The sequence below is a fragment of the Anabrus simplex genome, chromosome 1, assembly GCF_040414725.1.
Source record: "Anabrus simplex isolate iqAnaSimp1 chromosome 1, ASM4041472v1, whole genome shotgun sequence".
Taxonomy (NCBI): Eukaryota; Metazoa; Arthropoda; class Insecta; order Orthoptera; family Tettigoniidae; genus Anabrus; species Anabrus simplex.
Window position 1 is genome coordinate 1,715,840,921 of NC_090265.1, and position 18,461 is coordinate 1,715,859,381.

At 39.7% G+C, this 18,461-nt stretch overlaps 1 long non-coding RNA gene across 1 annotated transcript; it reads left to right on the forward strand.

The window, feature by feature from the left end:
• Nucleotides 1-125: 125 nt before the first annotated feature.
• On the forward strand, nucleotides 126-18,263 carry LOC136858711 (uncharacterized). Its single transcript, XR_011018816.1, has 3 exons — nucleotides 126-193; nucleotides 15,512-15,811; nucleotides 18,009-18,263. It is a non-coding gene; the product is annotated as an uncharacterized lncRNA (long non-coding RNA).
• Nucleotides 18,264-18,461: the final 198 nt, after the last annotated feature.

The following is an 18,461-nucleotide window of genomic DNA, read 5'->3' on the forward strand; positions in this document are numbered from 1 at the left end:
ATTTCATATCAAGGCATAGCTTTGAAATTTGTGCTCTTCAAGGTCCTGATGAAACTCCTTGTGAAATGAATAGATTCAACTTCAGATTCAAAAATTCCTGAAGGGCAATTTGGGTTCCAAACCAGCAGATCAACCATTCAAGCAGCAAGAACTCTACAGGACCAAATAAGAGAATCATTTAGACATTCCCGAGGTAAGATGTTCGCTTTATTTATAGATCTAATGCTTTTGACTACATGCACACTACTATCTATACAACAGGACATCGGGATACAATCGCATATTATTCAGTTACCATTTTCATAACATGCTTCTAACATCTTTTTTCTCTTGAAGGATGCATGTTTAGAGCTTACTAGGAGTTTTGTAAATACTGCAGTAGTTGCTAAAATATACAGAACATGGATTATAAAGAAGGAAATACGCATCCTTAGACACAAACCCCCACAGCGCTAAACAGTGCAGATGTCAAATGCAGAATTAAGTAAAAGTACCTTCATTCTTAAACCAAAAGCCTACCAGAACTAGGATTCAACATTAAGAACCAAACCATTTATAGACCAAGTGACAGCCTTGGTAGTTGTCTGGTCTACCATTGCCTTTTAGGATGATACTTGGTCTTCAAATGCAAACACAGTTTTGGACTTAAATTGTGCGGCGCTTAGGGTTTTATATTTTTATATTCTATGGAAGAAAGTTGGCATTTCTTATTTTCATATTGAAGTTTGAAGTCTTGGCACCAGAATACAGGAAAAGCCATAAATGAGCAAATTGTTGCTTTTTCTACGAATGCATAAACACATCCAATTAGACTAGGTGAAGCTTTATTTGACCCTGTAATGATTAAGAGGGGAATTCCTCAAGGCAGTATTATTGGACATTTATGTTTCCTCATACATATAAATGGTGTGAGTAAGGAAATGGATTCAGTGAGATTTTTTGGGAAAGATGTTATTTTGCATACAATAAGATATAAGTTACTAGATTGTGAGCAATTGTAAAATGACCTTGACAATGTTGTGAGATGGACAGAAAGCAATGGTATGACGATAAACCGGGTTAAAAGTCAGGTTCTGGGTTTCACAAATAGGAAAATTCTCCTCAGTTTTAATTACTGCATTGATGGGGTGAAAGTTCTTTATGGGAATCAATTTAATTACCTAGGTGTTAATGTAAGAAAAGATCTCCATTGGGGTTATCATATAAATGGGATTTTAAATAAAGGATACAGATTTCTGCACCTGGTTACGAAGGTGTTTAACGGTTGTAGTAAGGATATAAAGGAAAAGGCATATGAGTCTCTATAAGACCCCAACTAAACTGTGGTTCCAGTTTATGGAACCCTCACCAGGATTACCAGATTCAAGAACTGGAAAAAATCTAAAGCAAAGCAGCTCGATATGTTTTGGTGATTTCCAAAAAAAGAGTAGTGTTACAAAGAAGTTTGGGCTCGGAAGACTTGGGAGAAAGGAGACGAGCTGCATAACTAAGCAGTATGCTCCAAGCTGTCAGTGACAAGATTGCATGGAATGACAATAGTAGATGAATAATTCTGAGTGGTGTCTTTAAAAGTAGGAATAATCACAATGTAAAAGAAAGTTGGAAATCAAGATGATAAATTGGGGCAAAATTTGTTTATAGGAAGGGAAGTAAGGGATTGGAATAACTTACTAAGGGAAATGTACAATAAATTTCCAATTTCTTTGAAGTCATTTAAGTAAAGTCTCTGAAAACATCAGATAGGGAATTCGCAACCCGGTGGACTGCCCTAAATATAGATCAGTACTGATTGATTACATTGCTTGATTACATTCTGAAAGATGTGATACCAATCTGCTGAATCAATGTCTTATTCTAGGCACCATACCAGGAAGGTGGAAAAATGTATCACTCAAGGGTTATATAAAGTGAAAGGTTACTCCAGTGACCTCAAATATATCAAGGCATAGCTCTGAAATTTGTGCTCTTCAGGATCCTGATAAAACTCCTTGTGAAATGAATAGATTCAGCTGCAGATTCAAAAATTCCTGAAGAGTTATTTGTGCTTCACACAGGCAGAAAATACCATTCATGCAGCAAGATCTCTACAGGGCCAAATAAGAGAATCACTTAGACACCCCGAGGTAAGTTGTTCGCTTTATTTATAGATCAAAAGCATTTGACTTCTTGCACACTACTATCTAAATGACAGGACATAGGGATACATTTGTACATTATTCAGTTACCGTTTTTGTAACTGTTATTCCTAATGCTTCTAACATCTTTCCTCTTGAAAGATGCATGTTTAGAGCTTACTAGGAGATTTGTAAATACTGCAGTAGTTGATAAACAATACAGAAGTGGAATTATAAAGAAGCAAATACACATCCTTAGATACACAAACCCACCATAATATACTCCAGGTGCTAAACAGTGCAGATGCCGAATACATTACTAAATAAAAGTAACTTCATTCTTAAACCAAAAGCCTGCCAGAACTAATCATCAACATTAACAACCAAAGCATTTATAGACGAAGTGACAGCCTTGGTCTACAATTGAAAATTTAGTTGGTTGGTCTACTATTGCCTTTTAATATGATACTTAGTCTACAAATGCGAAACACAGTAATGGACTTAAATCGTGTGATGCTTAGGGTTTTTAATTTTACTGGAAATTTTACTGAAGAAAGTTGGCATTCTTATTTTTATATTAAAGTTTGAAGTTTGGCCACCAGAATAAAAGAAAAGCCTGAAATGAGCAAATATTCGAATGCATAACTACATCCAATTTGACTAGCAAAGCCTTATCTGACCCTGTAATAATTAAGAGGGAATTCCTCAAGGCAGTATTATTGGACATTTATGTTTCCTTATACTTATAAATGATGTGAGTAAAGAAGTGGAATCCGAGAGAAGGCTTTTGCGAATGATGTATAGAGTATATTTTGTAGAGAGTAAGAAATAAGCTACAAGATTGTGAGCAACTACAAAATAAACTCGTTAATGTTGTGAGATGGACCGAAGGCAATAGTATGACAATAAACGGGGTTAAAAGTCAGTTTGTGCATTTCACATATAGGAAAAGCCCTCTCATATTTAATTACTGCATTGATGGGGTGAAAGTTCTTTATGGGAATCATTGTAAGTACCCAGGGGTTAATGTAAGGAAAGATCTTCATTGGGGTAATCACATAAATGGGATTTTAAAAAAAGGTATGGATTTATCCACCTGGTTATGAAGGTGTTTAAGGGTTGTAGTAAACATGTAAAGGAAAGGGCAAATAAGTATCTAGTAATACCCCAACTAGAGTATGATTCCATTGTATGGGAACAACACCAGGATTACTGGATTAAAGAACTGAAAAAAATCTAAAGAAAAGCAACTCGATTTGTTCTAGGTGATTTCCAACAAAAGAGTAGTGTTACAAAAAAGTTTGGGCTGGGAAGACTTGGAAAAAAGGAGATGAGCTGCGTGACTAAGCAGTATGCTCTGAGCTGTCAGTGAAGAAATGGCATGGTATGACATAAGTGGATGAATAATTCTGAGTGGTGTCTTTAAAAGTAGGAAAGATAACAGTTTGAAAAGAAAGTTGGAATCAAGAGAAAAAATTGGGGCAAAATTTGTTTATAGGAAGGGGAGTTAGGGATTGGAATAACTTACTAAGGAAGATGTTCAATACATTTCTAATTTCGTTCAAGTCATTTAAGAAAAGGCTCGGAAAACATCAGATAGGGAATCTGTCATCTGGGCAACTGCCCTAAATGTACAGCAGCAGTGATGGATTACATTGCTTGATTATATTCTGAAAGGTGTGATAACAGTCTACTGAATCAATGTCTTATTCTAGGCACCATATCAGTCAGATAGAAGAATGCATCACTCAAAGTCTTGCATAAAGGGAAAGGTGCCTCCAGCGACCCCAATTCATATCAAGGCATAACCTTGAAATATGTGCTCTTCAAGTTCCTGATGAAACTCCTTGTGAAATGAATAGATTCAACTGCAGATTCAAAAATTCCTGAAGAGCAATTTGTGTTTCACACAGGCAGATCTACCATTCAAGCAGCAAGTTTTCTACTGGGCCAAATAAGAGAACCATGTAGATATCCCCGAGATAAGTTATACGCTTTATTTATAAATCTAAAGCTTATGACTTCATGCACACTACTATCTAAACAACAGGACATAGGGATACAATCGTACATAATTCACTTACCGTTTTCATAACAGTTATTCCTAATTCTTCTAAAATCTTCTTTCCTCTTGAAGGATTGATGTTTCCTTATATGTATAAATGATGTAAGTAAAGAAGTGGAATCAGAGAGAAGGCTTTTAGCGAATGATGTTATTATGTATAGAGTAAGAAATAAGTTACAAGATTATGAGCAAATGCAAAATGACCTTTATAATGTTGTGAGTTGGACAGAAGGCAAAGTTTTGTCGATAAATTGGGTTAAAAGTCAGGTTTTGAGTTTCACAAATAGGAAGAGCCTTCTCAGTTTTTATTACTGCATTGATGGGGTGAACGTGCATTATGGGAATCATTGTAAGTTCCTAAGTGTTAATGTAAGGAAAGATCCTAATTGGGTTAATCACATAAATGGGATTGTAAATAAAGGGTACAGATGTCTGCACCTGGTTATAAAGGTGTTAAAGGGTTGTAGTAAGGATGTAAAACAAAGGGCATATAATACTCTATTAAGACCCCAGCTGGAGTACCTATGGTTCCAGTGTATGGGATCCTCACCAGGATCACTTGATTTATGAACTGGTAAAAATCTAAAGAAAAGCAGCTTGAGTTTTTCCACGTGATTTCCAACAAAAGAGTAGTGTTACAAAAAGCTGATGATGATGATGCTTATTGTTTAAAGGGGACATTTAGTTAATTGGCCCCTAATGGTACGAAATGAGATGAAATAAAATGACAAAAGCCCAAAAACGTCCATTGACCACAATTCAAAACATGAGGACGAAGGGTGCATGGATGGATGAATATGAATTTAAAATGGTCAGTGAAACCAACCCACAGTGCCTCTCATGCACAGAAGCTGGCGTAGAACAATAGTATTAATGACCAAGACACTGCTTCTATAGCACAATACTGAATCGATGATACTTGCAGTCGAAAGGGGTCCAAAATCGAAGTCAGCGTCCCCTCACAATGGTACTTATAGCTAGGAAGGTAGAACCATAGTATTTGTCATGTTGCGGTACTAATCAAGAGTAGCGTAGACTCGCGGTATTCCACATATTGTGGTACTATGCACAGGTAATGAAATTTGCACATGTATTACAGACTTACGCTGGTTTGCACAGTGCGGCGCCATTCACAGGCAACGCAAACCTATGGTGTTCATCGCATAAGGGTACTAACCACAGGGACTCGTACTATCGTGTGGTATTCTCATAAAGTGGATACTAATCATAGGCACGCCAGAACCGTGGGCTCTCTTATTCCATGGTGTCGCTCATATAGTGCTACTTACCACAGGTAATGTAAAAGCTATTGTGCCCTTGTTTACTACTAATCACAAACCTATTTGTTACCCAACATAGTGGTACTATGCATAAGTAAAAACGACCCATGGTTTTCCCCGCATGATGGTACTAATCACAAGTAGTTTCATGGTTCTAATTTGATATTCCGTTGGTCGCCCCATTTAGTTGTCTCTTACAACAGGCAGGGGATACAATGTGTGTATTCTTCATCGTATCCCCCACCTACAGGGGGGTGTATGTTTGGTCCGCGAGAGGTATTTCTTTCCCTCAAGTCCGCCTGCAAGTCGGTTAGGACCCCTTTTTCCGCCATCTGGGATTCACCATGAGGAAGTATCACCTCTCCCCCTGCTATGCCAATGTAGTACGTTCATGGTTACAAAGAAGTTTGGGCTGGGAAGACTTGGGAGTTAAGAGACGAGCTGCATGACTAAGCAGTATGCTCCGAGGTGTCATTGGAGAGATGGCATCTAATGACATTAGTAGATGAATAATTCTGAGTTATGTCTTTAACAGTAAGAGAGTCAGGCCAGTTGGCTGTGGTGTTAGAGGCGCGCGGCTGTGAGCTCGCATAAGGGAGATAGTGGGTTCAATCCCCATTGTACCGAGCTCGATAGCTGCAGTCGCTTAAGTGCGACCAATATTCAGTAATTGGGAGATAGTGGGTTCGAACCCCACTGTCGGCAGCCCTGAAGAGGGTTTTCCGTGGTTTCCCATTTTCACACAAGGCAAATGCTGGGGCTGTACCTTAATTAAGGTCACGGCCGCTTCCTTCCACTTCCTAGGCCTTTCCTATCTCATCATTGCCATAAGACCTATGTCGGTGCGACGATCCGCACTGTCGGCAGCCCTGAAAATGGTTTTCCGTGGTTTCCCAATTTCACACAGGCAAATGCTGGGGCTGTACCTTAATTAAGGCCACAGCTGCCTCCTTCCCATTCCTAGGCCTTTTCTGTCCCATCATCGCCATAAAACCTACCTGCATCGGTGCGACGTAAAGCAACTAGGAAAAAAAAGTACGAAAGATCACAATGTGAAGAGAATTATATGAATGGCATACTTCAAGAGGGTAATGATCACAAAGGGAAATGGAAAAAGCTGTATTCATATATCAGGAATCAAAAAGGAAAAGGAATCCAAATTCCTACAATGGTGGGAGAAGGAGGTGAACACTATTTAACAGATCCTGAAAAAGCAAACCTATTTAGTAGGGAATTCAGAGATTCAGTAGTTGATTGTCAGGAGTTGGAAACCGTAACGGAAGATAGAGAGGGAGAGACACAGAGGGAAACAAGAAGGTTCTCATTCACAAATGAAGATATTTTTAGAGAAATCCAACTGCTTCAGCAAGGAAAAGCAGCAGGAAGTGATCAAATTACTGGGGAGGTATTAAAGACAATGGGGTGGTACATAGTGCCTTATTTAAAATTTCTCTTTGACTATGTCATAAATAATAGTGTAATACCAAAGGAATGGAAGGAATCTATAATAATACCAATTTATAAAGGAAAGGGTGATAAAAGGAAACCAGAGAACTACAGACCAATCAGCCGGACCAGTATAGTTGGTAAAATACTGGAGAGTTTAATATCAAAGTACTTCAGAGGGATATGTGATGATAAAATATGGTTCATGCGGAGCCAGTATGGATTTAGAAAGAAATTTTCTTGTGAGGCACAAATGGTGGGATTTCAGCAGGACATAACAGATCAATTGGATTCAGGAGGTCAGTTAGATTGCATAGCCATAGATCTTTCCAAAGCCTTTGATAGAGTGGAACATGGAATATTATTAAAGAAATTGGAGGGAATAGGATTGGACGTAAGGGTTACACGTTGGATAAAAACATTTCTAAATTCAAGGGTTCAGAAAGTCAAAGTAGGAAATAACGTATCGTAGGAAGAGAAAGTTTGGAAGGGAATTGCACAGGGTAGTATAATCGGTCCGTTACTTTTCTTAATATACGCAAATGATTTAGGGAACAATATGACATCAAAAATAAGATTGTATGCAGATGACATAATTGAGGATTGTTCAGAATTACAAAGGGACCTTGAAAGTATCCAACAATGGGTTGAAGAAAATAATATGAAGGTTAATGGAGGCAAATCAACTGTTACAACTTTTACAAACAGGAGCTTTAAAAATGAATTTGAATATACTTGGATGAGGTAGTTATCCCAAAAGATAGCAAGTGCAAATACTTAGGTGTGAAATTTGAAAGTAATTTGCACTGGAAGGGTCATGTTGATGACATTGTTGGGAAAGCATGCAGATCGTTACACGTCATAATGAGGCTACATAAAGGATGCAATAAAGAATTAAAAGAAAAAAGTTACTTAAGTATGGTTCGTCCATTATTGAAATATGCAAACAGTGTTTGGGATCCTCACCAAGAATACCTAAAGAAATAGATAGTGTGCAGAGGAAAGCAGCAAGATTTGTAACAGGGGATTTCAGGAGAAAGAGTAGTGTATCAGAAATGTTAAAGGAACTTGGGTGGGAAACTTTAAGTAAGAGAAGGGAGAAAACTAGACTTATAGGATTATATAGAGCCTATACAAGAGAAGAAGCATGGGGAGATATCTGTGAGAGGCTTCAGTTGGAAAATAATTATATCGGCAGGACAGACCACAAATATAAAATTAGAAGGAATTTTAGCAGAAGCGATTGGGGTAAATTTTCATTCACTGGGAAGGGTGTGAAGGAGTGGAACAGTTTACCAGGGGTAGTGTTTGATCCTTTTCCAAAATCTGTACAGATATTCAAGAAGAGAATAAACAGCAACAGAAAAAATAAATGAAGTGTTAGAGGGCATTCGACCAGTGCAGGTTATTGTATATGAAAATTTAAAAAATGTGTGTGATTAATTCCATCCCCTGGTCTAAGGAGTTGGACAGCCAAAGTAGGGGACTGCATGTAGGGGTGAAGTACAGTGGGGACTTCGAGGGCCCTGGGACCGCTACGATAGCTTTGAAGGCCCTTCAGGAACTCTGAAAATTGGTGGCTAAAGGGGCTCTGGTTAAGACGCAGCAGGTCATTATGCTACTTAGGTTCCAGAATGGGTTTTAAAAAAAAATGCAATGTAAAGTTTAATCTTATACCAGTTGTATAGTATCATTTGAAGTAATTCCACATACTGTATATCAGTTGACTATATTTGTAAGTAGTACAGGAGATATTATAAGTAGAATTTTATAAACAATATAAATTTATTAAGGACGAGCTGTGTGTTTAATAGAAAAAATTGTTAGTGTAAATTGTATTGTATTATAGGAAAATTTTCTTCTATTGTTAATTTAATATTTAGTGCTTGACAATAATGTATTTTAGTGTACCATTTGCCACCCAGGTGGACACCTCATTTGCAAATAAAGAGATTTTGATTTGATTTGATTAAATTTGGAATTCAAGAGAACAAATTGGGGCAAAATTTGTTTATAGGAAGAGGAGTTAGGGATCGGAATAACTTGCTAACGGAGATGTTCAAGTAATTTTCCAAATTCTTGGAAGTCATTTAAGAAAAGGCACAGAAAATATCAGACAGGGAATCTGCCAGTTGGGCGACTGCCCTGAATGTAGATCAGTAGTGAGTGATTAGAATGCTTGATTACATTCTGAAAGATGTGATAACAGTCTACTGAAACAATATCTTATTCTAGGCACCACACCAGAAAGATGGAAGAATGCATCACTCAAAATGTTATATAAAGTGAAAGGTGACTCCAGCGACCCCAATTCACATCAAGGCATAGCTTTGAAATTTGTGCTATTCAAGATCCTGATGAAACTCCCCATGAAATGAATAGAATCAACTGCAGATTCAAAAATTCCTTAAGAGCAATTTGGGTTTTGCGCAGGGAGATCTACCATCAAGCAGCAGTATCTGTACAGGGCCAAATTAGAGAATCACTTAGGCATCCCCAAAGTAAGTTGTTCGCTTTATTTATAGATCTAAAACTTTTTACTTCCTGCACACTACTGTCTAAACGATAGGACAAAGAAATCGTACATTATTCAGTTACCGTTTCCATAACAGTTATTCCTAATGCTTCTAACATCTTCTTTCCTCTTGAAGGATACATGTTTGGAGCTTACTAGGATATTTTTAAATACTGCAATAGTTGCTAAACAATACAGAAGTAGGATTATAAAGAAGGAAATATGCATTTCTAGACACACAAACCCGCCAGAATATACTGCAGCCGCTAAACAATGCAGATACCGAATGCAGTATTAATTAAATGTACCTTCATTCTTAAACCAAAAGCCCACCAGAGCTAAATGTCAACGTTAAGAACCAAAGCATTTATAGACCAAGTGACAGCCTTGGTCTACAATTCCAAAATGTTTAGTTGGTTCTTCTACTAATGCCTTTTAAGATGATACTTGGACTTCAAATGCAAAACACATTAATGGACTTAAATCATGTGGCGCTTAGGTTTTTAAATTTTACTGGATTTTTTACTGAAATAAGTTTACATTTCTTTTTTTTTTATATATTGATGTTTGAAGTCTTGACCATCAGAATGCAGGAAAAGCCTGAAAAGTGCAAACTGTCGTCTAGTGTACGAATGCATAACTACGTCCAATTAGACTAGGCGAAGCTTTATCTGACCCTGTAATAATTAAGAGTAGAATTCCTCAAGGCAGTATTTTTGGATATTTATGTTTCCTTATACATAAAAATAATGTGAGTAAAGAAGTGGATGTCTTTTGCGAATGATGTTATTGTGTATACAATAAGAAATAAGTTACAAGATGGTGAGCAAATGCAAGATGATCTCGGTAATGTTGCGAGATGGACACAAGGCAATGGTATGATAAACGGGGTTAAAAATCTGGTTGTGGGTTTCACAAATAGGAAAAGCCCACTTAGTTTGATGATTGATTGATGTTTGTTGTTTCAAGGGGCCTAACATCAAGGTCATTGGCCCCTAATGGTACGAAATGAGATGAAACCGAATGGCAAATTAGAAATCTAAAATTCTCCACTGACCAGAATTCAAAGCATGAGGACGAAGAATGAATGGATGGATATGAATTTAAAACAATCAGTGGATGCGACCCGCAATGCCTTACATTCACAGAAACTGACGTAAAACAATAGGATTACTGACCAAGGGACTGCTGCTATGGCATAACACTGAATCGATGATGCCTGCAGTCTAAAGGGGGTCCAAAATCCAAGTTATCGGCCACGCATAATGGTACTTATCACTAGGAAAATAGAACCATGGTATTTGTCATGTTGTGGTACTAATCAAAAGTAGCAGAGACTCGCGGTATTCCACACATTATGGTACTACTCACAGGTTATGAAATTCGACATAAAATACAGACCTATGGTTGTTCTCACATTGCGGCGCCATTTACAGGCAACGCAAACCTATGGTGTTCATCACATAAGAGTACTAACCACAGTCCAACATATAAAATTTCACAATATGTACATAAATTTCTTCAAACACATTTCAAATTTCACAACAATAAATCTATAAAGAACTCTGTTGAATTCTGTAACACTACCAAAAATTTAGAATTAAATTCCAATCATACAATACACTCGTATGATATTAAAAATATGTATCCTAGCATTCCAATAAAAGAAACTATCAACATTATTAAAGAAAATTTGATCCAATTTAGCCACTTGAGCCAACAAGAAATAAATGAATTTTTAATCGTCCTAGACTTTGTCTTAAACAATTACTATTTTATGTTTAACAACAAAATCTACCAACAAAAAGGTCTTCCGATGGATGCCCGAGCATCAGGCATCCCAGCCGAAATTTATATTTATCACATGGAAAAAACTAAAATTATCAATAAACTCGATGGTTTATACCAAGCAGGCATCAATTTTTGGTAATGAGACAAAGTCTCTCAGTGCATTGGCACTGCCGGTGGCTCCAGTTACCCTACGCAGTGGCCTCCACGGTATGCACTAGCCAGCGTATTGGTAGGTGTGCTAGGTACCAACAGATGAGCCCACCCTAGCACACGAGGGCGAAACGCTGGCAACCAAGAATGAGTTAGCTGGAAAATTTGTAATGTCCAATAACGGACCATTTATATTGGTATTATAAATTTACTCATTCAGGACAAATATTTCAGATTCCCTATGGGAATCAACATCTATAACACTACTCTTTTGTCGGAAATCGCCCAGAACAAATTGAGCTGCTTTTCTTTGGATGCTTTCCAGTTCCTGAATCAAGTAATCCTGGTGAGGGCCTCATACACTGGAACCATACTCCAGTTGGGGTCTCACCAGAGACAAATATGCTCTCTCCTTTACATCCTTACTACAACCCCTAAATATCCTCATAACAATGTGCAGAGATCTGTACCCTTTATTTACAATCATATTTATGTGATTACCCCAATGAAGATCTTTCCTTATATTAACACCTAGGTACTTACAATGATCCCCAAAGGGTATGTGATTACCCCAATGAAGATCTTTCCTTATATTAACAACTAGGTACTTACAATGATCCCCAAAGGGAACTTCCACCCCATTAACACAGTAATTAAAACTGAGAAGACTTTTCCTATTTGTGAAACTCACAACCTGACTTTTATCCCCGTTTATCATCATACCGTTGCCTACTGTCTATCTCACAACATTATCGAGGTCATTTTGCAGGTGCTCACAATCTTGTAACTTACTTATTACTCCGTACAGAATAACATCATCTGCAAAAAGCCTTATCTCTGATTTCACTTCTTTACATATATCATTGATATACACTGACTGACAGAGCAAATGCAACACCAAGAAGGAGTGGTCAGAACTTTATGCCAATTGCAGGGTAGACTGACGTCACTGAGGTATGCTCATGATGTGAAATGCGCCGCTGTGCTGCGCACGTAGCGAACGATAAATGGGACACGGCGTTGGCGAATGGCCCACTTCGTACCGTGATTTCTCAGCCGACAGTCATTGTAGAACGTGTTGTCGTGTGCCACAGTACACGTGTATAGCTAAGAATGCCAGGCCGCCGTCAACGGAGGCATTTCCAGCAGACAGACGACTTTACGAGGGGTATGGTGATCGGGCTGAGAAGGGCAGGTTGGTCGCTTCGTCAAATCGCAGCCGATACCCATAGGGATGTGTCCACGGTGCAGCGCCTGTGGCGAAGATGGTTGGCGCAGGGACATGTCGCACGTGCGAGGGGTCCAGGCGCAGCCCGAGTGATGTCAGCACGCGAGCATCGGCGCATCCGCCGCCAAGCGGTGGCAGCCCCGCACGCCACGTCAACTGCCATTCTTCAGCATGTGCAAGACACCCTGGCTCTTCCAATATCGACCAGAACAATTTCCCGTCGATTGGTTGAAGGAGGCCTGCACTCCCGGCGTCCGCTCAGAAGACTACCATTGACTCCACAGCATAGACGTGCACGCCTGGCATGGTGCCGGGCTAGAGCGACTTGGATGAGGGAATGGCGGAACGTCGTGTTCTCCGATGAGTCACGCTTCTGTTCTGTCAGTGACAGTCACCGCAGACGAGTGTGGCGTGGGCGTGGAGAAAGGTCAAATCCGGCAGTAACTGTGGAGCGCCCTACCGCTAGACAACGCGGCATCATGGTTTGCGGCGCTATTGCGTATGATTCCACGTCACCTCTAGTGCGTATTCAAGGCACGTTAAATGCCCACCGCTACGTGCAGCATGTGCTGCGGCCGGTGGCACTCCCGTACCTTCAGGGGCTGCCCAACGCTCTGTTTCAGCAGGATAATGCCCGCCCACACACTGCTCGCATCTCCCAACAGGCTCTACGAGGTGTACAGATGCTTCCGTGGCCAGCGTACTCTCCGGATCTCTCACCAATCGAACACGTGTGGGATCTCATTGGACGCCGTTTGCAAACTCTGCCCCAGCCTCGTATGGACGACCAACTGTGGCAAATGGTTGACAGAGAATGGAGAACCATCCCTCAGGACACCATCCGCACTCTTATTGACTCTGTACCTCGACGTGTTTCTGCGTGCATCGCCGCTCGCGGTGGTCCTACATCCTACTGAGTCGATGCCGTGCGCATTGTGTAACCTCCATATCGGTTTGAAATAAACATCAATTATTCGTCCGTGCCGTCTCTGTTTTTTCCCCAACTTTCATCCCTTTCGAACCACTCCTTCTTGGTGTTGCATTTGCTCTGTCAGTCAGTGTATATATAAAACATAAAGGTCCAAAAATACTGCCTTGAGGAATTCCTCTCTTAATTATTACAGGGACGGATAAAGCTTCAACTACTCTAATTCTCTGAGTTCTGTTTTCTAGAAACAGAGCCACCCATTCAGTCATTCTTTTGTCAAGTCCAATTGCACTCATTTTTGCCAGTATTCTCCCATGATCTACCCTATCAAATGCCTTAGACAGGTCAATTGTGACACAGTCCAATTTACCTGCTGAATCCAGGATATCTGCTATATCTTGCTGGAATCCTACAAGTTGGGCTTCAGTGGAATAACCTTTCCTAAACCCAAACTGCCTTCTATCAAACCAGTTATTAATTTTGCAAACATGTCTTAGTCTACTTACTCTACGAATGCATAACAACTACGTCCAGTTGGACTAGGTGAAGCTTTATCTGACACTGTAATTATTAAGAGGGGAATTCCTCAAGGCAGTATTATTGGACATTTATGTTTCCTTATACTTATAAATGATTTGGGTAAAGAAGTGGAATCAGAGAGAAAGCTTTTGCGAATGATGTAATATTGTCTAGAGTAAGAAATATGTCATAAGATTGTGAGCAAATGCAAAATGACCTCAATAATGTTGTGAGATGGACAGAAGGCAATGGAATGACGATAAACAGGGTTAAAAGTCAGGTTGTGGATTTTACAAATAGGAAAAGCCCCATCAGTTTTAATTACTGCACTGATGGGGTGAAAGCTCCTTATGGGAATCATTGTAAGTTCTTAGGTGTTATTGTAAGGAAAGATCTTTATTCGGGTTATCAAATAAATGGTACTGTAAATAAAGGGTACAGATTTCTGCACCCGGTTACGAAGGTGTTTAAGGGTTGTAGTAAAGATGTAAAGGAAACTGCATATAATTCGCTAGTAAGACCCAAACTAGAGTATGGCTCCAGTGTATGGGACCCTTACTAGGATTACATGTTTCAAGAAATGGAAAAAATCCGAAGAAAAGGAGCTCAAATTTTCCTGGTGATTTCCAACAAAAGAGTAGTGTTACAAAAAAGTTTGGGCTGGGAAGACTTGGGTGAAAGGAGACAAACTGCATGACTAAGCAGTATGCACCAAGCTGTCAGTGGAGGGAGGTGGTGGTGAATATTGTTTTAAGAGGAAGTACAACTGGGCAACCCTCCTCTATATAACACTAATCAGAGAGAAAATGTGGAAGGGGTCCAACACTTCGAAAAATGAAGGTATCGGCCAAAGAAAGACAAGGTTCACGTAGGGTTTGAAAGTGAAAGACTCCCTAGACCTCGAAAACCTAATAGCGTCAGAGTTGGAAAAGAACAAGTGTTGCCTAAGTGAGGTCAGATAGGATAGATGAAAGTGAGGAGCCTGGCACAAGACAGTAGAAGCAATGCCAGGACTCAGCTATGGGCTCCGTGGTCTCCAACCCACGACCCAAAGTTCAGAGCCCCTGGGGCCCCTTTCAGTCACCTCTTACGACAGGCAGGGGATACCGTGTGTATTATTCTACCACCCCTCCCACAGGCGGATCAGTGGAGAGACTGCATGGAATGACATTAGTAGATGAATAATTCTGAGTGGTGTTTTTAAAAGTAGGGTAGATCACATTGTGAATACATATAGTATTCAAGAGTACAAATTTGGACAAAATTTATTTATAGGAAGGGTGTTAGGGATTGGAATAACTTACTAAATTTCCAATTTCTTTGACGTCATTTAAGGAAAAGTACATAAAACTTCAGACAGGGAATCTGCCACTTGGGCGACTGCCCTAAATGTAGATCAGTAGTGACTGACTACATTGCTTGATTACATTCTGAAGGATGTGATAACAGTCTACTGAATCAATGTCTTATTCTAGGTACCATACCAGGAAGATGGAAGAATGCATCTCTAAAAGTGTTATATAAAGGGAAAGGTAACTCCAGTGATGCCAATTCACATCAAGGCTTTGCTTTGAAATTTGTGCTCTTCAAGATCCTGATGAAATGAAATGAAATGAAATGAAAAGAAATGAAATGAAATGAAATGAAATGGATAGATTCAACTGCAGATTCAAAAGTTCCTGAAGAGAAAGTTTTTTTTTGCACAGGCAGATCTACCATTCATGCAGCAAGATCTCTACAGGGCGAACTAAGAGAAGCACTTAGACATCCACGAGGTAAGTGGTTCACTTTTATTTATAGATCTAAAGCTCGAGACTACATTCACACTACTACATTCCTTAAGGGAATCATTGTAAATTCCTAGGGGTTAATGTAAGGAAAGATCTTCATTGGGGTAATCACATAAATGGGATTGTAAATAAAGGGTACAGATTTTTGCACCTGGATATGAAGGTGTTTAAGGGATGTAGTAAAAATATAAAGGAAAGGGCATTTTAGTTTCTAGTAAGACCCCAACTAGTGTATGGTTCCAGTGTATGGGACCCTCACCAGGATTACTTGATTCAAGGACTGGAAAAAATGTAAAGAAAAGCAGCTTGATTTGTTCTGGGTGATTTCCAACAAAAGAGTAGTGTTACGAAAAAGCTGATGATGATGATGCTCGTTGTTGAAATGGGCCTAACATCTGGGTCATTGGCCACTAATGAAATGACAAATTAAGAGCCCAAAAACATCCACTGACCACAATTCAAAATGTTTGGACAAAGGATGATGGTGGTGGTGGTGATTATTTTTTACGAGGAAGTACAACTAGGCAACCATCCTCTATATAACATTAATCAGAGAGAAAATATGGAAGGGGTCCGACACTTCAAAAATGGAGGTATCAGCAAAGGAAGACGAGAGCCACGAAAGGCATGAAAATGAAAGACTCCCTAGGCCTCCATACGTGATACTATCGGGGTCTTAAAAGAACAACAGTTGGCCAAGGGAGGTCGGATTGGATAGATGAAAGTGAGGAGCCTGGCCCAAGTAAGTGGAAGCAGTGCCAGGACTGAGCTGAGGGCCCATGGTCGCCAACCCATGCTCCAAATTTCAGAGCCCCTGAGACCCCTTTTAGTCGCCTTTAATGACAGGCAGGGATATGTGGGTGTTATTCTACTGTCCCCACCCAAAGGGGTAGGACAAAGGATGAATTGATGGATAGATATGAATTTAAAACGGTCAGTGAAACCGACCCACAGTGCCTCACATGCACAGAAGCTGGCGTAGAACAGTAGTATTACTGACCAAGGGACGGCATCTATAGCACAATACTGAATCGATGTTACTTGTAGTCAAAAGGGGTCCAAAATCAAAGTCAGCGCCAATCACAATGGTGCTTATCACTAGGAAAGTGGAACCATGATATTTGTCATGTTGCGGTACTAATCAAGAGTAGTGTAAACTCATGGTATTCCACACATTATGGTACTACTCACAGGTAATGTAATTTGCACATGTATTACAGTCGTCGGCTGTTTCGCACATTGTGGCACCATTTACAGGCAATGCAAACCTACAAACCTATGGTGTTCACTGCATAAGGGTACTAACCACAGGGACTCATCCTATCCCGTGATGTTCCTCATACAGTGGGTACTAATCTTAGGCAAGCCAGAACCATGGGTTCTCTCATCACGTGGTCTCACTCAAATAGTGCGACTAATCACAGGTACTGTAAAAGCCATCACACACTCGTTTGCTACTAATCACAAACCTATTTGGTACCCAACATAGTGGTACTATGTGCAAGTAAAAGCGACCCATGGTGTTCCATGCGTGGTGGTACTAATCACAAGTAGTTTCATGGTTCTAATTTGTTCGTTTTGTCGCCCCATTTAGTCATATCTTATGACAGACATGGGATGCCTTGGGTGTATTCTTCGTCTGCATCCCCCATCCACAGGGGGTTGTATGTTTGGACCACCCTATCCGCCACCTGGGACGTGCCACGTGGAAGTATCACCTCTTCCCCTGGTACACCACCGTTGTACGTTCGTGGTGACAAAAATGTTTGGGCGGGGAAGACTTGGGAGAAAGGAAATGAGCTGCGTGACTAAGCAGTATGCTCTGAGCTGTCAATGGAGAGATGCCATGGAATTACATTAGTAGATGCATAATTCTGAGTGTTGTGTCGTTAAAAGTAATAAAGATCAAATTGTTAAAATAAAGTTGGAATTCAAGATACAAATTGGGGAAAAATTTGTTTATAGGAAGGGGACTTAGGGATTGGAATAACTTACTAAGGAAGATGTTCAATAAATTTCCAATATCTTTGAAGTCATTTAAGAAAAGCTGCAGAAAACATCAGACAGGGAATCTGCCACCTGAGCGACTGCCCTAAATGTAGATCAGTAGTGACTGATTACATTGCTTGATTACATTCTGAAGTATGTCATAACAGTCTGCTGAATCAGTGTCTTATTCTAGGTACCATACCAGGAAGATAGAAGAATGCATCTCTAAAAGTGTTATATAAAGGGAAAGGTGACTCCTACGACCCCAATTCATATCAAGGCATAGCTTGAAATTTGTCCTCTTCAAGATCCTGATGAAACTCCTTGTGAAATGAATAGATTCATTTACAGATTCACAAATTCCTGAAGAGCAATTTGGATTTCGCACAGCGAGATCTACCATTCAAGCGCAAGATCTCTACAGGACCAAATAAGAGAATCACTTAGACATCCCCGAGGTAAGTTGTTCGCTTTATTTATAGATCAAATTCTTTTGACTTCACGCACACTACTATCCAAGCGACAGGATATAGGGATACAATCGTATATTATTCAGTTACCTTTTTCATAAGATGCTTCTAACATCTTCTTTCCTCTTGAAAGATGCATGTTTAGAGCTTACTAGGAGATTTGTAAATACTGCAGT